The sequence below is a fragment of the Numida meleagris genome, chromosome 2, assembly GCF_002078875.1.
Source record: "Numida meleagris isolate 19003 breed g44 Domestic line chromosome 2, NumMel1.0, whole genome shotgun sequence".
NCBI lineage: Eukaryota > Metazoa > Chordata > Aves > Galliformes > Numididae > Numida > Numida meleagris.
In genome coordinates this window covers 59669056-59693420 of record NC_034410.1, presented here as the reverse complement: position 1 = coordinate 59693420, position 24365 = coordinate 59669056, and the positions used below count along the sequence as shown (strand labels likewise).

The following is a 24365-nucleotide window of genomic DNA, read 5'->3' as shown; positions in this document are numbered from 1 at the left end:
GTTTCACTCTAGAAGAAAAAGTTGTGTAGTAACTTAAAAGCATTCACTGTGACAAATAACTGCATTTATAATACTATGCATATTTGTACCATGACGGTAAGGGAATACGCTGACAAAGTGAGTCCCTGCCGTAGAAAGTGCTGTTCCAAAAAACCAGTAATCTTATGAGAATTCCTCTTAAACAAATTTTGATTCCTGAAATTTGCATGTCTAGGTTTCTTTTAATGCCAATGGAGAACAGCAAACCTATCTAGAATCTTTGTATTCCACCTGTCTCAAATACTTATCCTAGAAAATGAAGTCTTGTTCTTATGGGATATCTGTTTCATTGGTTCATTGTAAGGGGAGCCCAGCTGAATAGCTGACGTTAAGCTTCTAAGTTTTAGTTGTCTAAATCTGTCCAGCACGAGTCCAAACTGAGTTTAAGGCAAAACATAAACATGGTAGAAGAGATATATTGTGAGTGGGTGGCGTGGAGATGAAAGTAGGCAGAGGTGCCTTATGTTGTTGTTATACAAGTCTCAGTTCTTTCTTGTCTTCATAGAATCATAGAATCATAGAATGAGCTAGGTTGGAAAAGACCTACAAGATCACCTAGTCCAACCATCCACCTACCACCACCAACCCCACTAAACTATGTCTCCCAACGCTATATCTAAATGTTTCTTGAACACCTCCAGGGACGGTGACTCCACCACCTCCCTGGGCAGCCCATTCCAGCGCCTGACCACTCTTTCAGAAAAGTAGTATTTCCTAATGTCCAGCCTAAATCTCCCCTGGCGCAACTTGAAGCCTTTCCCCCTCGTCCTGTCACTAGTTACAAGAGAGAAGAGGCTGACCCCCAGCTCACCACAACCTCCCTTCAGGTAGTTATAGAGAGCGATAAGATCTCCCCTGAGCCTCCTCTTCTCCAGACTGAACAATCCCAGCTCCCTCAGCCGCTCCTCATAAGGCCTGTGCTCCAGACCCCTCACCAGCTTCGTCGCCCTCCTCTGAACACGCTCCAAGGCCTCAATGTCTTCCTTGCAGTGAGGGGCCCAAAACTGGACACAGTACTCGAGGTGGGGCCTCACTAGGGCTGAGTACAGAGGGAGAATGACTTCCCTACTCCTACTGGCAACACTATTTCTGATACAAGCCAGGATGCCATTGGCCTTCTTGGCCACCTGGGCACATTGCTGGGTCATGCTCAGCTGAGCGTCGACTAATACCCCTAGGTCCGTTTCCTCCATACAACTTTCGAGCCACTCTGCCCCAAGCCTGTAGCATTGCCTGGGGTTGTTGTGGCCAAAGTGCAGGACCCGGCACTTGGTCCTGTTGAACCTCATCCCATTGGCTTCAGCCCAGAGATCCAGCCTGTCCAGATCTCTCTGTAGGGCCTCTCTACCCCCAGGCAGATCGACACTTCCTGCCAGCTTGGTGTCATCTGCAAACTTACTGAGGGTGCTCTCAGTGCCTTCATCCAGGTCATCAATAAAGATATTGAAGATTTTGTAAGGTATGAAGAACTAGAAATTAGTCCAGTCAAGATAGTTGTTTGTGGACCTCTTTGTGGCAAGAGCTTTTGCCAACACATGACTGGTCCAGGATCTGCAATGCTTTCTGCATTGAGTCATCCTGCATCAAAACACAGCTTTGAGGCTGTAGAGATGGCAGATTTTCACTATGGCAGCTGTACTCAGCTGAATCCTACCCAGACAGATGTTAGCAACATTCCGTATAGACAGGAGAGTGTTTTTAATGGTTTCACAGGGCCTTGCTGCTGTATCATTTCCTAGCTGCAGTATGGCAGTGTATTAAGTGGTAAGCTGACACCTGTGGGCTTGGTTTGTATGCATTAATTAGGTCCCTTGGTGTTTGTTGGAGGTGTCCATGGAACAGTACAGGAAGAGCAAATGCTACCATAAAGCAATCATCTCCTTCCATGGAGAAATTCCTTCACACAATTGCAGAGATTGGAAGAGGCCACTGGAAATGGCCTAGTCCAGCCCTACTGCTCAAAGCAAAGCAGAGTTGCGTAGAGCAGATTGGCCAGACCTTGTCCAGCCGTATTCTTGAGTTTCGCTGACAATGGAAGCTCACAGCCTCTCTGAGTAATCTCTGCCACTGTCTAATCATCCTTAGAGTAAAAAAGTTTTCTTTAACATTTAAAATGAGTTCCAGCAGAACTTGGAGGAAGGAAACAAAGTACTAGCTTGCAATAAAGGAGGGAATTTAGTAGCAAAAATGCTGAATTTCCATGGCACAGTACAAATCAGCAGATTCTACAGATTGGAACAGGGGAATCCTTCCAGCCCCAACTGAGATAAATGAGGTAGTTCACACCTTTCAGAACTGCAATTTAAGGCAGCCTGAAAAGTGATGGAGAGAGCATTCTGTCAGCATATGCTCAGTACATGTTCTCAATTTGATCTGTACATGCGAGAACAAGACAATTGCTTTATTTTTCAGATGTGTGCCGGATTTCTCCAGTACAGTTCTGTGGCAATGGGTGAATTCCACAGAAAAGCTTGACAACCACAGAACATAAAGTCTGGAACATGGATAAACTGGTTAGGATAAAATAGAAACCAGCAAAAACCTCTGCCAAAATCTGAAGTGAAATGAATAGAGGTTCAAAACAAGTTCATTCAGTACGCCTGGCTCCTTGTTTCCATCATTTAGGAATAATTACATTTTTGTCACTAACATTGTTTTTAAATGTCAATAGAAACCAGACAACTAGATTTGTAAACCCTGCCCTGTCATATTGAATGTATTAGGTTTTCCAATAGCAGTCTCTTTTAAGTAAGGGTGAGGAAGCATTAAAAGCTCGCTAACTCGCAAGTGTGAGGAAGCTATTGAAATAGCTTGTTAGGCTCTATGACAAGCAAGCTGAAATATAATAGGCCCAGAGCTTTGTGAAGAAGCTGGCAACTTGTGGTTGAAGAGAGGACAGTGCCCGAGAGTTTGAAGGCCAGATGATTTGTGCAAAGGGGATGTTGGAAGGTTCACTGCAAAATAAACAAATGGGGCTACCCACAGGGACAGCATTAAACTGAGACCAAAATGCTTCTTTTGCTTAGCTTCTAAACATAAGTTTGGAGTTTGTCTATCTGAAGGTGGCCTTTTCACTTAGTGTTTCTTCCTTTCTATACCAATGGCCAAGGAGATGTTTTCTGTTACCTAATTCACTTACATTTTTTCTGAACCAGATTTTCCTTAGCCTTTTAAATAGTGAGACTGTGGTCTTTCTGCTAATCCAGATCAGCATGTGATTCTTTTCTCGCAGTCTTAGATGTGATCTGTTAACTCCGTCCTACCCTACTGTTTCTGTTCTTATCCTTCTGCTTTGCTACTCTGTTGAAACATGCTTTCTTCTTTGCACCTATCATTCACTTTGTCAGAAATTAGAAAATTTTGGGTTCTAATGTCTTCTACTAGACCAACTTTGGGTACCTGGGAAGTGGAAGCTAGTTTCTGGCAACACAGATCCCTACTGACAAATGAGGCATTTTCCATGTCCTTAGGTAAACTACCATGAGTGACTCTAGCAACAAGACAAATACATGGATAAAAGTTTGTTCCTAGCATTTACAGCTTTGAAGGCAAATTTGAGGATGCAAGTTGTATTGCCAGATGCAGTGGAACTTCTGTGTCTCTTGCAGGCCTCCTTGAACTGTAGATGAGAAGTGTGTGACTAGTCTCATTCACACCAGCTGAGGACTGAGAGCTCCCCAGGAATTTTTCTTAAAATAAACCAAAAGCCAACAACACTGTCTTCAATGGAGAGATGCGTTGTAGAGAAAACGTAAGTCTGCAAAGACAGCTTGGACCTGTATTAATCACTGCATTCAGTTTCTGGGGTTTAACTGTATATAATTCTTGGATGTGTCAAAATGCAACAGAGCTTAATTTATCTACCATTTAAAACCTCAGTACCTATGCTCAGGGCCTCTAGAACCATCATTAGCGTATGTCATCTCAAGAAATATTCCCTCAAAAAGTGCATTAGGAAACTGTTAGAGCTAAGGAGTTGTTAAAGCTGTTGATGGCTAGCTAGAGAATATTACATTACACTAACTCAATTTTTCCCAAAGGATAGGAATTTTTTATGCTTATTTCCTTTTTCACAGGTATGACAGATCTGGGATATGTAAAACAGAAGAGAATAGGGAAGCAGAAACATTTTCAAAATCGGTAGTTTGAAATCCTAGCTTTCTAATACCTTCTTAAATTATATATTTATTGTCTCTTTCCTTTCTATAGCGTAGCTAGCTGCAAAGGATTCATCTTTCCTGTCTAGGCTATAGATTACCAGTGTCCATTACTGAACTTTCCAGATCATCCCATGTCAATATAAAACTGTTGCTACACCCTACGCACATCACCAGGCCTTCACCAGAGAAAAGCTAGCTCTAACTCTCTCTGCAAGCACTGTGTCTCTGGGGCATTGCCAACTCTTCCTGTAGTCCCATCATCCCTGAGCAATTCAGAAGAGCCCAATTCATTCCAGTCCTATCAACACACTCCTAGCTGAGTCAGGGAGGACACAGAGCCTTTATGTAACCCTGCTAATGTGCAGAAACATCACCATCTATGAACAACACCAAACAGCAGTCAACAGATCTTCATGCAAAAAAAAAAATCACAGTAAGACAGGAAAGCAGCTTTGTCACCAGCCTGTATAGAAACCAGTCTGATCTGGCTGCTTTATTGCACCACATAAAGCTCAGTCTGAAGAATGAAAGGGATTTAGTTACCAAAAAGACAACCACCAACCAAAAACCTCAAAGCAAATAAACAAAAATGTAAAAACTAAAATTGACGTGCTTTGTCCAAAATTCAAGCAACATGATGTATGCCTGTTAGACAAACCTATGTTCCTCTGAAGTCACATACTGTAGAATGTAGGGAACCATCTTGTGCAGTAATACATGGCCACAGAACAACACAGGGATAGATCTCTTTACTTCGTGTTCATGTATACCATATTTCTTTGCATACTCTCTTCTTAAAAAGGACTTTAAAACTTGTTGTGCTGCTTCACTATACGCCGATGGACCGGTCTAGAATCCCAACCTTAGAAACTGCGTTGCTGAACTTGCAAAGCATCATCTTCTCCAATTTCATGGTTCAGGAATTCGTATTTTGCTACTGACCTACTAGCTTTTCTGTAATTGCAGTTCTGCCATGTTGAGTTAAAGTCCTGAAAATCTGGAACTATCTTTATTTTTTTCTCATGATGTATTTCCCAGAGACTCTTTGAGAGTTGGATAGGTGGATAGTGAAGCAAACTCAGAACAGCATCTTATTTGCTGTTTGCATTATAATCATTGTATGCCCATCACAAATGATATAATCCTCATTTTACTATTATTCTCTTGGAACAGATGTTAGAGCCAGAGAAAACTCCTGTGTAGCTAACCTTGGTAGTATCCAATGTGTCCAGCAGAAGCCAAGTGAAATGTTCTGAAATAAACCATCTTTAGCTAGATCTTTTCTAATAGAGCAAATAAAATATGTGAATATGTTATGATAGCAAATGCCTATTGTGCAAACCTTGTGATGATTTCTAGCCTCTAAAAATGCAGGTGGTGAATGGTAGTGCTGAAGTGAATGATATGAGAAGGAAGGAATTTTAAAACTGGAAGTATCTTAAATTCATGTTGCTTAGTGTAGGCGCCTCAAACACTGCTATTCATGGGAAAAATTTCTTCTGCTTCTGCTTTTTTTTTTTTTTTTCCCCACTTTCACTTTTTACTGTTGCTCATCTGAGGGGAGAATGAAGTTTTGAAAACTCAGGAAAGCATCTTGTATCTCTATAGAACTTTCCCTAGCTCTGTGCGGAGCATAATTTTCAGTCTTAAAATACACACATAAAAGGGAAACCTTTTCCAGGAGGTAGACTAGGCCTAGATTAATCAATGTTACTGCACGTGTTTAAATCAATTATTCAAAGAAAATACAAAAAAGATTTTAACTGTTAATAGTACCCAAGTGCAATGTAAATAAAGCACTTCTCTCTAAAACCTGGAGAAATATTTCTCTCAGCAGGGTTAAATGAATTCATTTATTTTCCTTAAAAGACACAAAAGTAGCATTCTGGCCCTTTTCTGAGCTTTTTCAGGGTATTATTTTAAGTTTATTTTCCTTCTTTCTTTTATAAAAAGAAAGCTTCTTTCTTTTTTATAAAAATAAAGAAAATGAATGGACTCATCTGGTACTAAAGATTAAAGTAATTTTCCAACATCTGCTGGCAAGTGATTTGTTTATTTTTCACGTGGATAAATTTTGAGGTGAAATGATTTATCTGTGTCCACTTTCTCTTTTTAGGGATATTCAGTGATAGAAAATGAATCAGAAGAACGAACTTCAGAAAGGGTGGGAAGGACGGGAGAGAAAAATGAAGTGAACTTTAAGGTCAGTGTCATAAAGATATCAGCCTAACCTGATTATTGCCTGTCCCTCTGGAGAGGGGAAAATCTTACACAACTGCATTAAAGTTGAGAAAAATGAGAAGCTGAAAATAAGAGGAAATTGTATTACTTTCTGAGGTAGATTATGTTGTACAGTTAACAAATGATCACCACTTACATTTTCTTTATATATATATATATATATATTTAAAAGCATAAATTGTTGAAGTCATGTAACTGAACAAGACAAGGCAAATACAAAAACAAAGCAAGTGAGGTGGATTATTATTTAATGTTCAGCTGGTTTCTCTTTCATAGGGGACTAAACAGATGCCCTCCGCAAACAGCAATGTGTTACTTACGGATTTAGAAAGGTTTGTTCTGTATCCTAATAATTACTCCATGATGGCATTACAAAACTGAATGGTGTTCCAGCAGCCATTTTTACTGACTCTACAGCTTTGCCTTCCTGAGCACCTGAGGTTATTTCTAGGCTGATGTTCAGCTCAGCAAGAAATTCCTGGGGAACAAACCAAAGAGCAAGTCCCTCTCTTTATCATGCTGTGTATCCCATACCATTCACCTTAGCCACAGGGCTGTGTTACCTAGGGGAGAAAAGCACTGGGGACAGATACACTCAGTTTGAGTCCGACAGCCTACACTGTTGAAATGGGCTTAACAACAATGCTTAAATTACTTGCCTGTTGCAATTTAAAATAGATGCATTTAGATTAACAATTGTTTGTGCACTAAATATGCTTTTTTTTGTCTTTCACCTGTGTGTGGATTTGAAATGCAAAACTCTAGATGATTATGCTAATTTGGTCTTATTTATTTGAAGTAGTGTGTGCATATCTGATGTTTACCTCGGATTTTATGTATAATGTACATGCACGTGTTTCTCCCAGTTGGTAGAGAGAAAGGATGAAAGAGATACTGGTCTCAGTAGCATGGTTGATAACTGCTTTGATTGGGAACGTTGATGAGATAATAATTACTTTTGGATTTCTTGAAAGCTTGTGGTGGAGACTGTTTGAAAATGGTTAAACAGAAATGTTACTGTACTGGGCAACATTGTCTTTTAGCCAGGCTTGATGTGAAGAGAAACAACTTCTTTGCTGCTGTGGTGCTTTGAACTATAGGAACTTATATCACAGGCATGAGTTTACTTTTCCTTTTGTTAGACTGAGGGCTTTAGAAAAGTGCAGAGCAGAGAACACAGACATTTTTTTTCCCCTGTAACAACTTAAGGTTTAGAGAGCTGCTGCCAACGCAGAAGGAAATACCATTAGATAGATACAAGAAAAGCCAATATTCCACGTTATTCGTGCAGACAACCAACAGTTGAAACTTGCACGAACTGCTTCCACTTAAATGCTGTCACTCACACTGGTTATAAAAAGCCCAGAGCACTTAGGGACTGTCAATCACTTTGTAGAAGAGATAGCTGACACCTTAACATTTACTTTGCTGGTATTTACCAGATGCAGAAAACCAAAGGGTGAAAATGCAAATGAAAACACGCATTCTCACTGATCATATAATACAAGGGAAACATTTGGATCAGTTTGTTGTAGTTGCTCACCTAGGAGCCTCCAATCCTGAAGAGATTTTTCTCTTTTGCTCTATGAATAGAACTGTTGCGGGCTGGCTCTCCGCTGTCGGAGAGAACGCTCCTGCAGGCAGTGCCTGTGGAGGTCTGCCACAGTGTCATCATGAGAGGAAACAGATTGACTCTGGCCCATTGTGACTGGAGGAGCAGTGAGAAAACATGCAGAGAGAAGACTTAAGAAGGGCACAGAAAGGGCATCCACCTTGCTTTTTTTTCCTTATGGTAATAGGGATGTGGGTGTTGTAATTACTGTAGACTGACAACATTTTCTCTTGCAAGAAGGGGATTGGCAGGGAAGGGAATGGGAGGAACCAGTGAATTCACATCCATCTTCTGCTCTTTATCTGTAGGTTTCTAGATTTAGTTATCCCTGTATTGCTTAGGTACCAGTCGTGGTGCTGTGGTGGGATTGCGGCTGTTGGAAGCACTGTTCAGGAGCCTCAGCCTCCTCCCGGGACCACTGCAGGAGGTCTAGTTGCAGCAGTGAGAAAGGTGCAGAGCTGCAGTGTTCACTTATCACAGGCCCAAATACACTGTTGTGTTGCTTGACTGCTGAGCCCTGTCTCATGCAATACCATTTTGGGGTGCACTGTGAAGGTAAAAGTGATATCCTTAAGGTCGCTTCTAGAAATTGTGGACCTGAGCTTCCTTCACTGGACCTGAGCACCAAGTGTCATGTTTCCACAAACACACGCACCTGATGTGATCCATTGGTGACTAGTAACCCTTTTTCTGACCAGACTATTACCTAACACACCAACTGAGGAAACGCTGAAGAACTCTGCTTTAATTAATCACTCACATAAGTGCCTGTTTACCAGTCCAGTCCAACAGTGAGCAGCTTCCAACATTTATTCCTCTTGGACTGGTGCAGTCAGCATCTGCAGCACATCACTCACTGGTGAGTCCAGAGATTTTGTTCACTGTACACATCTGGACATTAACAGCCTTATAATCCTGACTTAGCCTTTGGCTCAGCAAGTCATCTTCCATGGAGGGTTCCTCAGAGAAGTGATGTATTGCCATTTGGAATTGAATTTGGCCCTGGATTAAACCCTCCTAAATGTGGTTTTTGGAGATGTAGTATATGTGTAGATACTTATGCATAAATTCATAGAATCACAGAATCATTTTCCCATTATAGTCAATGAAAACACAGTCCATACAATTGATGGAACTAAGTTTTTAAATTTACCTTGAAGTAGACACCTCTCAGATAACAACTGAATAGCTCTATGAGCTTCACATATATGGAAATACCATAGTTACTGTAGTAGTAGGACTGTCTGACACGGTGTGTATATACTTCAACCCTTCTGGCATCTTTAGCTTCAGTATAGGTTTTCTTATGGTGCTGACACCCTGGAGGTCGCTTTAGTTAAGCAGACCAAGTATTTAGCAGTAATTTCTAATCTCTGTGTGTATGTTTGTGTCAGATTTGTGTATTATCCAATGGTTTGAAGAACAACAATTTAGATTATGGTTGTGTATAAACTAATTACATGTCAGTCAGGAAGATCTTGCTGCTGAGTGTGTATAAGTGCATGCATGCACCTGTGCTTAAGGAAGCTGTTAAATGCCACAAGCAGATTACAGAGGAGTTGGGGTAGTACAATGAGATCAAAGGATAGATACCAAGGATGCTTACCAAAGGAAATGCATTCTCCTATTGTTTCTTCCACACTGTGTCTATCTATCTCTTTTTATAAATGGGCCAGGAAAGTATTTTCTAGTAGTTTATTTTCACATTAGGAAGTTATTTCTTCCCTTAGGGAGACTCTTTGTGCTCCTCTCAAGGGTAAATAAAGAATGCTTTTCAGCATAATAAATAAAGAGAAAGGAACAGAAAACAAAATGTCCCTGTATACATCTTTAATAGCTGATAGATGATTACATCAATTCTCTGCTCAGATTTTAGAGCCAAAATATTCAAGTCCATGGTTAGTATGGATCAGAGGTTGGGGCTAAGAGAAAAACTTCAACAGTTTAATTTAAGAGAACTTACAGTGAATGTACATTGAGAGATTTCCTAATAGAGATATCTACTAGTATGGTAATAATCTCCTGTGGTCCACAGAGGATTGTTAAATAAAATGGAGATCTCTTTTATTATTATTATTATTTTTTTTTTAACTTCCCAAAACACCAGGAAAGTGATGCGTAAAGAATACAGTGCAAAAGAGAGCTGCTGATAGCAGTATCTTCTCCTCTCCATCCTTTGGTCCACATCTCAGGGCTCTTTGCTGTACTACAGTTAAGATACATGGCTCAGAGGTTCAGGAAAACAGATTGCAATCTCCTACCTGTGCTGATTATTCTTTTGTTCCCTTCTAACAAGACAGAAAACTAGAAAGTCCTGGAAGCTGCAGCTTGGAGCTCTATCAAACAAAAAGATAATTACAACTGGGAGAGTCTAGGACTTGTATACTTCCAGCCTGCTGCATAGACGTGGCAACAATATGTCATTCCCTGGAGTGTTGATTCCCCCTCTGCAGACCATGAGCTGGAGTCTTGCTGTTGCAGAAGTTACTGTTACTGGTTGAGTGCCAGTGTACAGTATGGGTAATCTTCTCTTGAAGATTCTTCAAAGAACTAAACAAATTCAATCCCTTCATTCTTGTCAGAGAATTTGAGGATTAACTTATGTGCCTTAGTTTTTTACAAGTCCAGTTTTAGACAGTTTGAAAAGGCCTAACAAAATCAAGCCACATTACCTCAAATTTGGTCAGCTTAGAATAAATTTCAGATTGTGTCTTCGGTTCCTTTAGAAAAGTGATTTATTCTAAATTATGGAACAACTTCCCTATTTTCATCAAATGATCATAACTAAAGTACAAGAGGAACTCCACCAAAAAGCAAAGAGGAACTGACCTAGAATAGAATATTGGCTTCATTCTGGGAAAATCATCAGCTAACAATGGCAACATGTACTTGAGTGCTTCTATCTCTGAACAACGTCCAACTTTTCAGACGTGATCTTAGAGATATTGAAATGACATCTGAGTTGTCATTGTGATCTGGTATTTCTTGAGACTTAACAGCTTTTTATAATGTACCTTTTAGAAGGCCTTTTTAATTTGTGCAACTATCTGTCAGCTATAAGCAGTGCTCATGACATTTTGGGAAAATTTATTACAATTGTGTGCAGATAGTAAAAAGAGGCAAACTTTTCCAATTTATTGGAAAAGTGAAATGATGAATAGAGTGGTATTCTAAAATAACGTGGGAATTTGAGAAAACTGGACCCAAGGCAAATGCAGGTACTCCTTTTGCAAATTACAAGTGTCTTCTTAAGAAAGAAGACTTCTTAAGACACTTGTTGCAATGTTGCAATAGGGCAGAGCTGGGTATTACTGATGCCACACGTTGGTGAGTCAGGTCCTGAAATATCTGGCTTATTTTCACTTGTATTTTGGTGCATTTCTTTTTTTTTTAATCTCTGGGCTTTTTCTACTCTATAGGAAAGCTGATATATATGTATTTTCTTTAGCAAATTCCAAGATTGCTATAAAATTAGATGACTTCATAAAAAGGGTCTTCAAGACAAACATCAAATACTATGAGATTCACAGTGAAGTCTTAGGAGTCGGCAGCATAAAAGGAGGGGTATTTGCAAAGGCTCCCCAGAGAGTGGTGTGTAAAGGGAGAGGGGCTTCTGGAGGACCACCAGAATAGTTAGGTCAGGCCTCTCCTCTGGATCACCTTGCTCTCCGTCAGAGCTGCTTCCCCACCAACTGCAGAAAAAGCTGTGATCTCGCTAGGCTGAGGTTGGCTTTTGTGAGTAGCTCTTTAACTGCCACATGAAGAGAGGCTTTTAACGTAAGGAGCTGCACTTCTAATCCCACATGAGTGCTGATTTCCAAAGACACGGAGGCTGAAACTGCGTCCTGAATTAGATACAGTGGGCTGGCCTACTAGAGAGGTAGCGTTTGCGTGTGCATGTATCTGTACTGAATGGCTACTGCTGGGTACCTGCCTGAATTTGGGAGGGGGTTGATAAACAGCTTTGTGACAGCCCGTTTGATATTCCCTGATGCTAACAGCGTGAAAGAGCACTCAGTAGGTAGAGAACCGCTGTGCAGAATTAGTCAGGCACCAATCTGCTCACAGCACTGTGCTCGTAGTGGGCTGCGAACTTGAGCCAGACGGTTGGTGAGCTCTCCTGTAGGCATCCAGCCAAGCTTGTTCCGAGATGACATTTGCTTCTCCACAGATATGTCATGGATCATTTTTCACAGCCCTGTTGAAGTGGCTTATTTATTATCATCTGTTCTGGTGTTACATCCTGGACATGGGAGAACTGTTTACTGTACCACAGTGCCAGGAATTCCTTGTTACTGTGCAATCTGACTCCAGGATAGTGCTCAGGATGAGGCCAGCACTTTCCTCAAGGCTGACTCTGCTGAAGTTGGAACTGACGAGGCGAATCTGAGGTGTTACAGCAGAAGTTGGCGGTTTGGTACATAAGCGACCTCTAAGTGAAGAGCTATCAGATTCATCGCTATTCCACTTGCCCTAGCTGTAGACCTCAAATCCAAAACTGAAGTCATCGGAACAACTTGGCCTTGGATTTAGGCAACCCTGTCATTAGCCCACCCGTTAGCAAGAACAGTGGTTCTCAGTTATGCTTTACAGGTCCTGCGAAGCTGTGCTTAACATTGCAGGTTAACAGTAACAGGTTAACATTATAAGGCACTGGGGTAGACTACTGTGCATTCAGAAAGCTGACAGTGATCCATGAACAAAATGGTGGGGAATTACTGCCATTGCTGCTCTAGAGCATGAAGTTTCCAGTGTTACTTTTAGCAGGAAAATAAGCTAATCTGTTTCAGGAATGGCAGCAGAGCCTGACTGCTGTGTTTTCACTGAATAATTTCTACAGTTGTATTTCCTTGCTCTGTATCAAAAGAACTTTCACAGTGAGTGAATGCTGTAAAACCGCATTTTCAGGAGAGTCACTCACCTTTTCTAGGTCTGCTCTTCTGATTGGATTTGTGTTGCTATGCTAGAAAAATATTTCCCTAAATCTGTATCAGTATGATCAATTAAATTAATGGCTAAAATCTGTCATCCAAGATGACTCTCTGTTGTTATTAGGAAGGAATCAGATTGATTTTCGTTGGAACCAGGCTAGTGCAAAATGTCAATTACCATGGGGAAAGTATCCGGCTGTATATGCTGCAGAAAATGAAGCTGAGTCCACTGCAGAACACTTATGCTCAGTGTATATAGGTTTTAAAGTGCTCCAGCGTAAGAGTACTTTTGTTTCTAATTGTTTTTGTTGTCTGTATCAGGGTAGCACTGGGAAGCACCAAGCGGTGGTGTGGCCCCATTGTGTCTCGCACAAACATGCACTTCAAATTGAAAGAGTCTGATTGAAACAGGAGATAAAAGCAGTCTTTTCTCCAGTCTTAAAGGTAGGAGGTAGGACAGATGGATCACCCGAGATTGCATGGAAGGGAACTGATGCTGCTTCTTATGCTGACAGTTACAGCCATTTCACCTTTCTGCTTCTCCCACTGGGCCCAATACCACCCAGTTTAGGAATGGGCAACAGCAGAGGCTTTCCTGACAGAGCAATCAGTGGTGGGGTAAGAGCAAGAATTCCTCTAGCAAGCTAGAGTAAGTTATCTGGATCTTGAAGCAATGAAGTGACATAAAGTGTTAAAAAATTGAAGAGAACTATCGAAAGAAGTGTTGTCACTGCGTACATTGCTTTGCCAGCTAGTCTAACTCCAAATACTATCATTGTTAGGAATTATTTTTTAAGAAACTGTAGCATAAATGGAAAAATTTTGGAAGCTGTTGGGGCTTTGTTTTTCTAAAAGAAAATGTAGCCTTGTTTTTAAGCCAGATCATGAGAAGTGCCTAGAAAGAAAACTAAAATCAATCTGTTAGATTAGAACAGAATACAAAAGTAAGCATAAAACAGTGATAGAAAAAGTGAACCCAGATTTACATTTCCTTTACTATAATTTAGCAGCCATAAGTAACAAAGGAAGCTCATTTTGCTTATTTTGTGGAGTTTGTTGGATTAGCAGTGTCCTATGAGAATACTGTACCTCAGGCAACAGAGTACAGGATTTTCCAAAATGTGTTTAAATATTCTTCTTTCTTGTGTATGACTAAAAAGGGAAAATTGTAACACACACTGCTCCACATTCTAGCATAACGTTTTAATTTGCTAAATGCAAGTGAGGAGTTGTTCAAAGATCTGATCCCTGCTGTCCTCATCCTTTCTCATAAACGTGCCTGGTTACCTGATTGTACGTGGTTAGGCGGTGTGTATGTGTTGGTCAGTGCGGTGTTTCGCATTACCCTTTGCTGTCACTGAAGTTAGCTGATGCATCAGAGCAGTTCTGGGTTATAGCTGTATATCCAGCAATGTTGGCCTCTTGGTTGTTAATAGAGATGAAATGTGTTTATTCTGTTAGGCATGCTTCCCGATGAAAAAAAGTCATTATGCATTAGAACAGACTGTATTAATTATTAATCTCTCCTTCCACATGATGTGACCAATCTTTTCTGAACTCGTGGTCTATTATAACCTAATTTGACAGGGGACTGGTATGTATTAAGAGTCTCAGAAGGAGGTGCTTGGGTAGGAGTGAGAAACTGCTGAGGTTTACAGGCTGCAGGATCCAGAACCTGGTCCCTATTAGACACAGGAGTTCCTAGGCCGGAATGAAACACTGAGACAGGTGCTGATGGGATCTGCTGCTCATGGAGCTCCTTCTCTGTAGGGAAGAGAAAAAACACTTATTACTCCAGACAGACTGCTTCTGCTCAAGACTGTAAATGATTTTGCATTTTTGAAGTAGATACTGCTTTGTCTGAGGGAGAAAGCCTAGGACTTTTCTTTGCACACTGCAGAGCTACAGTCCTTGGGGCATCAGTGCCAATATTAACAGCCTGCTTATCTACATTCCCTGCCTTCCCTCTGCTTCTTTCCATCCCCCTGCCCCAGCTGCATCCTTCTCCCTCCCCATTAGCTCCAGCCCTCATCACCCATCCAGCCTCTTCCATTCAGCTGGGCTTGTTTTCTGCCAGGTTTGCAGGTTGAATCAGTGCACAGATGGAAGCAGACGGCCGCCTGCTCCCCATTTTCCTGGAAGCAGACCCCAATTGCTTTCTTGGTTAGCTGTGTCTCCTGCTCAGTTTGAACAACATGCTACTGAGTAAAAGTAACGGTAGTACTTTCATCCGTTCCTGCTCTTCTTTCTGTCTCAGTTGCTAGAGTGCTGCATTGTAGGGAACAAGCTGAAACCTGAGTTGGCAGAAAATCCTCAGCTCCTCCCCAGCTTCCAAAATGTTGCAGGCACTACCTACGGTATTGCCAACATTGGCTGTGCTGCCATCAGGAAAAAAAAGCAGTAAGAGATGCAGCAAAAGAAAACTGGGTTACTGTGTGCTCTGTGGCCCACGGCCAAAAAAGCATCTCAGTGCTGGTTATAAGATGCTGAATTAAGTAACAGCGTTGTCTGCTGTGACCCTGAAGTGGTTCTCATTTCATTACACAAAAGCCAAATGTATACATTTTGTTGTTTGTGTACATGGTGGTGGTCTTGGCAAACCAGAAAACATTTTGTTTAAACCTGTTACTTGCAGATATGATAGTTTTAACTAATTTCCTTTGTGCAGTAAATTGCGATACCTTTCTCTTATATTCAGGGAGCAATATACTGCTTGTGGCTAATTTTAACATCTCTGTGTTCCTGTGCACAGGAAACTAAAAGATTTTGCTTTCTTGGCAGGAAACAGAGTTCAAATCCTATTAAATTTAAGTCAGTATGGTGATTTCTTTTGCAATGAGACAAGTGTTGAGAGAAAACGATTGTACAAAGTCCACACCTAAGGCAAAGACAAAGAGTATCTGTTAAAGGGTCTGACTAGCTGAGGGGCTATGGTCTCTTTTTCAAAAGGGGCTTAATCTCCTGGGTTTCCAACAAACTGTGGACATCTTCAAGGGAGGTCTTGTAAGGTACAGCTCATAGTAGCTTGGGATGAGTCTAGGGCTGTTATTCAGCCCTTCAGCTTCCTACGCAGGGAGCCAGAGCTGTAGCCCTACCTTCCTGCAAGCTCTTGGATGAGGTACACTGACAGAGCCAAGCCCAGCTGCTGCATCTGGAGCTCATGCAGCTTGTCTTTTGTCTTTTTCTGATGTTAGTTTTGAGCAGGATTGTTCTCACAGTCCTGTCTCAAAGCTTGTGCTTACTTCACAGGGCAGGGAAGTGTCACAAATTAATATTGATGGAAATGGGGGCGGGGGAGTACAAATTCTCATGTCATATTTGTTTGCTCTGGCACTATGTTATTTGACTTAATTTTCCCTGTTTCTGTTTTGTAAAGATATTTTCTGTCCTCTTATTCTCTGCTTTTCTAGTTAGTCCACCTTTGCTAAATATCCATATTAATTCAATCAACAAGTAGACCATTAAATCAGGAATCCTGCAGTTTGAATACAAAACTCTGATTCATGCAGGAAGTGCTCTTTTCTTTGTTTTAATGAAAACAGACTCAGCAGCTCACAGACAAAAAAAAAAAAAAAAACCCACAAAAAAAACTCCCCCAAAAAAACGCACATGGAAAATGTGTGCAATCTGTTTGTGCCTCAGCCTTGAGGAAAATGTTTATGTTGTGCCATGGTTAATACAAATTAAATTATTGTTAAATTCCCAAATGATTTTTTTGTTGCTTGAAAGTGGGATAGGACCATGCCTTTTTTTATTTTGTAGAACCAAGCAGAAAACAGAAAATGGTCTTACTGAAATGATTTGTTGCTTTGGTTTACAACCATGAAAGGGAATGGCATTTCCAGGGCCGTATGTGTCCCTCGCTGTGGGCAGCACACATTTCTATGGTTAGGATGTAAGATTATTCCTAGAAAAAAATACTGAGTTGTCTTCTAGCACTAAACAGTCAGGCTTTTATGTCCTACATGTATGAAAGTGGCTAATGTGTGCCTACAAGAAACTTAACTCTTCCAAAAACAGATAATCATAAGCATACTTCGTTACAGTTCCACAGAACCTCCCGCTCTCTTTTCCTTAAAGCTTCTGAAATTTACATCAAATTTATGAATGAGCAGAGTATGAATGATACGCAATTTAGCATAAGGACAGTCTGTCTGTACTGCTTTGAAAGCAGTAGTCTTGCTTAAAAGATTTTTTTTTACATGGAAAATATTGACAGAGGTTTGAACATTTAATTTATGCAGTGCTTTCCCCCCTTTTGGTTTGTGGATCCCAGATTCAATTATGCTTCTTGTGTAAAGATTTAAATTCGGAAGTTTAAGTACCACTTATTAGGGCTGTCTGGTTTCTTTTCAGGCAGGATGGGAACATTTTAAAAGTGCTGTTTTGTCTTCTTTGTAACTACTAGATTCACCTGTGGCTTTGGAAACAAAATTTATCACTGGTTTTAGCATAAAAAATGGAGGAAATGCCATAATCAAGAACAGAATAATCTAGGCTGCTTATTTTTCCAACCTCTGCCGTCCATCTGCATTGGGCTAAAAGAAACTGTTGATAATATGGGAAATTAAAATACCTCTTTTAAAAAAAAAAAGAAGCGTATAGAGATCAAACTGAAAGTCCAGGTGGCTTTCAGAAAAATTAAAGGATTGAAAAAAAACCATGAAGAACTACTGCTTTGTAAAAGGAGATCCTTCCCTGCCTGCAAGTCCAATAGGGTAAACAAGTAACCTTTTTAGCATGACGTGCAGGGCCTCTGGGACAGTGTAGAATATTAGTTCCACAAAAATAGTTTGTGATACCCCTCCGTCCTTCATTCTGTAGCAAATGTGGACAATGAAAAGCTCAAAAACTATGAGCAGTTTTTCCCTCTAATAAAATCCTGAGGGTTTTTTTGTGTGTGTGTGTGTATGTGCTATAAACTTGTGTAGTTGTTTTCTTTTTCAGTTTGTTTTTGTTCATTACTCCTGACTCTCTTTTTTACTCTTCATGCACACACAATCAAAATTTTCTTTTCACTGAAATTTTCCGTTAGTGTGGTAACTGAAGATCTGAAGAAAAATTAGTTACTCAAATATTTGTTTCATGGGAAATCAGCTCCTTAAACTTTTGGGGTTTATTGTCATCAGAAAAATAACTTAAATTCAATTAGTGTTTGGGAAATATGTCCTATAGTAATTGGAATATATATATTTTATTTTTCTTTTCACAATGAAATTAGTAACTCTCTGAGCATGCAGGATTTTATGAGATAATAACTTGAGAAATTAAGTTAATCTTCATTGCAATGAGGAGAAATTTAAAAGCAGTAAGTAAGGGATGAGCATACAGATTAAGCAACTCCAGGGAAAATATGGAAGGATTACAGTTTTAGCTCTATATTAGCTACTGTACTTATGGAACTAAGAAATAGACTGCAAATTGCATGGGCTAGTGAATCCAGTCCTTGATTCTGACCTGCAGTTCTCAAAACAATGTACTCTTTGTCTTAGAAAAACCTCTGTCTCTGCAGGTTGTACTAGAATGTATTGCCTTACTTGCAAAGCTGGAACCATGTGTTATACTGAGGATTTTCTTTCATTTTTTTTTCCATTGTAGTTTTCTAGAAGTTTCAAACTTGCCTTTACATGTTTATTAAGAAATGTATTGAAAATAGCCTTTTACCAATGTGTCATCTCTCTTCTCTCTTTAACATTTAAGAAAACTTCATTATTCTTGCTGGGTATGATTCTTGTTAATTTTTTCTTTTTTCTTTTCCTGGACTTAGAGTCTTTTATGAAATGAGAGGGAAGTTGTTTTGATATCTTTTGTTTTCTTCTCTCTTTCCCCGTCTATTCTCTCCCTTGGAATTTGTGTAGCAGAACCAAGATTTTTGTCTCTATAATAATATATTGTCAACAATGACAAGAGGTGTAATTACCTTCATAATCAGATTATATCATGAATCACAATCTCTCAACTGTTTAATTCCATTGGCTGTGAGTCCAGACAGCTACCCAGAACTGCCAGGTACATCAATGTTTGCTGGTCTGTTATTTGTTTTCATAAACTCAAGTACAAGTAACTTGTAAAAAAAAATATGAGTCTCCTGTTCAGGCTTTAAATAACCATCTTTCTGTAGTAAAGATTCAGTTGCTCTAACATCATCACGTGTGCACATATCGGCCTTGGATTTCAATAGGGAAGGATATTTATTTTTTTAAATTTGGTATCTGTTAAATTCTTTCTATATGCAAAGTTAAAAGTACTGCCACTTGGAAGCCAAGGGAGCATGAGAGAACACAGTACTGGATTTGTCTGGACCAGACTGGGTGGACTGGATAAAGCCTAATGAATTAAACAGGCTTTTGAAAAAATCACTGGTATTTTAAATAGCACCTTTGGACTTGCTCAATTGCTCCAGAGACTTAACATGGTGTGGCAGGTAATGTCAGAGACTTCTGGTTAAGAATAAGGGTCATATCTTGGTGCCATGGAAATGAGCACCAGAAGCCCCACAGATCTCAGAAAGGGGCTGTAATTTAACCCGGCATCCCGCTTTTTCCCCTTGCCAAAGCAGACACTAAAACCCAAAGTAATTGCTGGAGAGAGCAAAGGAGAAGGGAGAATTTTCCATGCAAACAGACATTAATCAAACAAGCCATTTTATAAAGAAAGACATAATAAAGAGGGCTTACTCACAGTTGAGGGAATTTTTATGTCCCAGAGTTTGTCCAGCTTTGCCAGATGCCGAGTTAAAAACAAGGCAGGAGGAGGAAGAAGAAGACCATAGAAAGAAATATCTTGCCTACTCTTGAGACTGTGCGGAGAATCAAGCATCGCAAGTTCATGAGATAGTTTTAAAGTACACGTCCAAAGGGAAACATCAGAAAGAAGCCCAGAACAGTAACAAAAGCATAAGTGGACCCAGATCAATGGGAAGTTTGTTGTGATTCTGACAAACTTAAATTTGCCAAAGTCATGTTTGTACTGCAGTAGTTTCCCTATATTCCCACAGTGCAGATGTCTTCAGGAGTAGGAGGGATGCTCCTCCCATTCCAGTTTCCTAGAAATGGATGAAAGCTTAAAGATTTCTACACGCAGCATTATTTTTTCCCCACCAGCAGACCTATTTCTCAATTGGAATTTTTCATTTCCCTTTCAATGTGAAAGTCTTTTACAATTCCTTGCCGCTGGGGGCAATCTAATACAGATATTGATGTGACCAGCACCACTTGTTCTTTGCAACCACAGTCTTGCGGAGTTCATTATAGTTTAACTATTTAACTTAAAAAAGAAAGGAAGAAAGAAAGAAATGATGGAGTAAGATCAGATAAAAAAAAAATGCATCTACTCTGTTTCACTAGAAAATGAGGAGATATTTATCTCTGAGTAAGAAGGAAAGATGATAGCAACTTTAAGATTTAAATTGATCCAAGTATATGATGCTAAAGATCCTAAATGGTTTCAAATTGCGGAAGATTATCTTGTAATTTGTATATATTGCTTCTGTAGGCTGCTGAGGAAGCTAATTGCGATACATCCTGTGGTTAAGTTATCATCTTTCTCAATGACTGAAGATCATAATTTTATCTTTAGGTGAGCTTAATGCTACCCGTCTGTTACATTCATTTGTATGCTGGAGCAGTGCTGACAAGCCTCCTGTTGTTCCGTGTAGCGTTTGTGTCAGCCAACCAGGTTAGTGGAAGATTCACCTCTATGAAATTACAACACAGGAAACAAGCTCAGCCCCCAGAGAGCAGCTTTCCTTTTTTCTGAGTGTGGCCAGTGAATAGCAGCAGCTGAGGCTGGAAACAGGCTCTCAGACTGTTTCCTGACTGACCTGGCTGCTCATCTGCAAATAACAAACTGTGCGATATCAAAGCAGGTGGAGATGAGAGATACCATCATTGGGGAAAACTGGCTGTTGTGCTGAACAGCATTCACCTTGCTGCATGATGACTGCATCATAAGAGCAGCCTACATAGGACAACTGCTGAGAAAACGGGGGAGCTGATCACCTCCGTTTGCCCTCAGCAGCACAAGCACTGGCCACAGGAGGAAGAGTTGCACATACCGGCTTTGTTCCAGTGTTGTATTTTATTATTTAACTAGTGTAGTAGACACCGACCAGATCAGAGAAGAGGCTTCCAGGGAAACTTTTGTTTCCTTGAGCAGAAGGGTAAATGAAACACTGGTAGGGTTTCTTAGTTCTCAAATGATTTTTCATGCAGTAGCATGAAAAAAGAGGGCCCTGTGAAAGACTGTACCAATTCTGGCCATGTTGTGTCCAGCTGAATGGCTGTGGAATTGTGGTAGAGGGCAATAGGTTCTTCTGCTGCTGTATCCTCCTTTTCAAGTGCTGTTGTAGCTCTCCTATAGCACAAATTTGGATCTTTTGCATGTGAGACTCTTTTCTTAGCCTGCTAAAGTGAAAAGTGCGTGGGGAATGACAAAAGGAGGATGCATGTAACTATAAAGCAAGGGCAGGAGCAAATTAATTCCAGCTACGTTAAAAAGGCATGTAGGTTTGAGAAAAAAAGAAAGAGAGGGAGGAAGAGAATAATAATCTAGGTGTATATGGTTTTTTGGTTCTTTTTTTTTGTGCTCACACCTCAGTGTTTTATTTCTGACTAGGCCAAATAAGACAAGGTAATCTTGGTAATTCTGGTCATAGGAAGAGTACTCTATAAAGACTGATGTCTGAGGGGAAAAAAAAAAAGGTGGGATAAAAAGAAGAAAATAGCTTAGCAGCCTTGTGTGCAGAATCAGCTTATAGTTGAAGCTAAATGCTCTCCCCCTTCGATCTGTGTACAGCAATGTTTTGGTTAGTTTGGATTTAGGCCTAACTTTGGGAGACAACCTGAAGTTTCATCCAATCTGAAGTTTGATATTATTCATGCTAATTAAAGAATAGATGTCAGGGCTTGCTGTTTCTATTCAGCAACAGAAGATGAGGTGAAGGAAACTCTTCTCAATGCTCATTTTGTAGTCAATAATTAGATCTGATGTCAACACACTTGAGTAAGCATTATATTTAGGGACTAGGGCAGGAACATTGCTGGGCATCAGATTGTGGTGATTGGGATGGATAAGAGGCAGTTTCCAGTGGAAGGTGGCCAGACATTTGGGCTGCTGGCTGATGAGGTGTGGGCTAGAGATTGATGTGAGATGAGGAGACGGAAACAACTAAGAGGTGCTAATTCTCAGTATGGTTTCTGGCTGGCATGGCACCACTGCTGGACAATCTGTTGATGAGAGTTGTGAACGATCTTGGGAGAAAAGAAGTCATGTAGAAAACTGTCCACACATTTCTTAGCCTCTCAGAAAGTTTGGGTTTTGTGTGAATGCTGACGATGACTTGTTTGGTTGTAGATGTCAGCAACAATTCTTGCCTTTTCAAAGTTGAGATTTAAGACTGTCGTATTCTGAAAATGCTCTCTCTGTTAAGTAACCTTTAAAAATAACTAACCTTTACAAAATGCATATGTGCCAACATCTGTGTGAAAGGCAACTTCCCACACTGACCAGCCCTCCATCTGGCTGTAGGCAGTGGGGGGAAGTATGAGATACTATCAGCCCTCATGGATGGGGTTCAGCTAATGTATGTGGGTGACCCTGACAGAGGTACATGAGTTTGGCTAAAACTTTGGAAGCTACCTCTGCAGTCTGAGTGTCAAAGTTAATCCTGTAAAATGGTGTTATCTATAAAAATAGAAGTGAGCTGTTTCTCAGCTCTGTTCTAGCAGAGTTCAAATCCCGGACTGGTTGAAATAGCTGGAGACAAATTTCAGATTGGTTCAATAGGCCAGCTGAGGTCATGAGTGCCAATTCTGTTCGGCATACCATGCTGAGCAGTGTTCTCCTAAACACACAACTGTGGATGCCCTGAGAAGTGAGTGGAAGCAATTGTGTTGATTAAAGCGAAGGATCCAAGCACTTATTCAATGAGTTCTTTGCCTCAGTCTTCACTGGCAGCCAGGATTCTTACATCCCTGAACCTTAACCTCTGGGTGGGATCTGGGGAAGCAAAATCCCCCCTACTGTAAGGGCAGAGCAAGTCCAAGATTGACTCATGAGACTGAATGTGTACAGGTCTGTGGGGCCAGATGACACGCGTCCATGGGTCCTAAGGAAGCTGACTGATGTGGTTGCTGAGCTGCTATCCATCATATTTGAGAAGTCATGGCTGTCAGGCAAAGTCCCCGAGGACTGGAAAAAGGGAAACATCACTCCCAAAGTAGGACCTGGGAAACTACAGGCTGGTACACCTCACCTATGTGCCTGGGAAGATCATGGAACAGATCCCCCTGGAAGACACATTAAGGCACATGAGGGATGAGCAGGTGATCCGAGGAAGCCAGTGTGGCTTTACCAAGGGAAGGTCATGCCTGACCAATCTGGTGACCTTCTGTGATGGAGTGACTGCATTGGCGTACAAAGGTATGCCATGTTATCTACCTGGATTCTGCAAGGCCTCTGACATGGTCCGCCACCACATCCTTATCTCTGAATTGGAGAGATACGGATTTGAAGAGTGGACTATTCAGTGGATAAGGAATTGGTTGGAAGGTTGCAGCTGGAGGGTTGTGGTCAATGACTCTACATTCTGGTGGAGGCCGATAATGAGAGATTTCCCCCAGGGGTCCGTCTTGAGACCAGTACTCTTTAGTACCTTTATCAGTGACATAGATGATGGGATTGAGTGCACTCTCAGCAAGTTTGCTGATGACACCAAGCTGAGTGGTGTGGTTGATACCACAGAAGGAAGGGATGCCTTCCAGAGAGACGTTAATAAACTCAAAAGGTGGTCCCTTGTGAACCTAATGGGGTTCAACAAATCAAACTGCAAGGTTTTGCACTTGCGTCAGTGTAATCCCAGATTCATATACAAGCTGGAAGTACTCCTTGAGAATAGCCCTGCTGAGAAGGACTTAGGGGTCCTCACTGATGAAAAACTTAAAATGAGCTAGCAGTGTGTGCTTGTAGCCTGGAAGGCCAACAGTATCCTGGGCTACATCAGAAGAGGGGTGGTCAGCAGGGACAGGGAGGGAATTGTCCCCCTCTATTCTGCCCTCGTAAGGCCCCAGCTGGAGTACTGCGTTCAAGTCTGGGGCCCCCAACACAGGACAGATGTGGAGCTTTTGAAAAGGGTCCAGAATGGAGCCACAAAGATAATCAGAGGGCTAGAGTTCCTCTCCTGTGAAGACAGGCTGAAGGAACTGGGCTTGTTCAGCCTGGAAAAGAGAAGGCTGCAGGAAGACCTCATTGCAGCCTTCCAAAATTTAAAGACAGGTTATAAAAAGTTGATTTCCCTCATGTTTACATAGGTAGATAGTGATGGGACAAGGGGAAAAGATTTTAAACTAAAGGAGAGGAGATTTAGATTAGGTGTCAGGGGAA

At 40.8% G+C, this 24365-nt stretch overlaps 1 long non-coding RNA gene across 18 annotated transcripts in view; it reads left to right on the top strand.

Moving 5' to 3' along the window:
• Positions 1-24365, top strand: part of LOC110394168 — a 120837-nt gene that overhangs the window by 35609 nt on the left and 60863 nt on the right. For 14 of the 18 annotated variants that reach the window (XR_002435408.1, XR_002435405.1, XR_002435413.1 and 11 more), the window contains 2 exons: positions 3648-3790; positions 6316-6402. This is a non-coding gene — a long non-coding RNA (uncharacterized LOC110394168). Of the gene's footprint in view, positions 1-3647; positions 3791-6315; positions 6403-20561; positions 20661-24365 lie in introns of all 18 variants that reach the window. The other 4 variants (XR_002435417.1, XR_002435420.1, XR_002435419.1 and 1 more) reach the window with 2 other exon arrangements.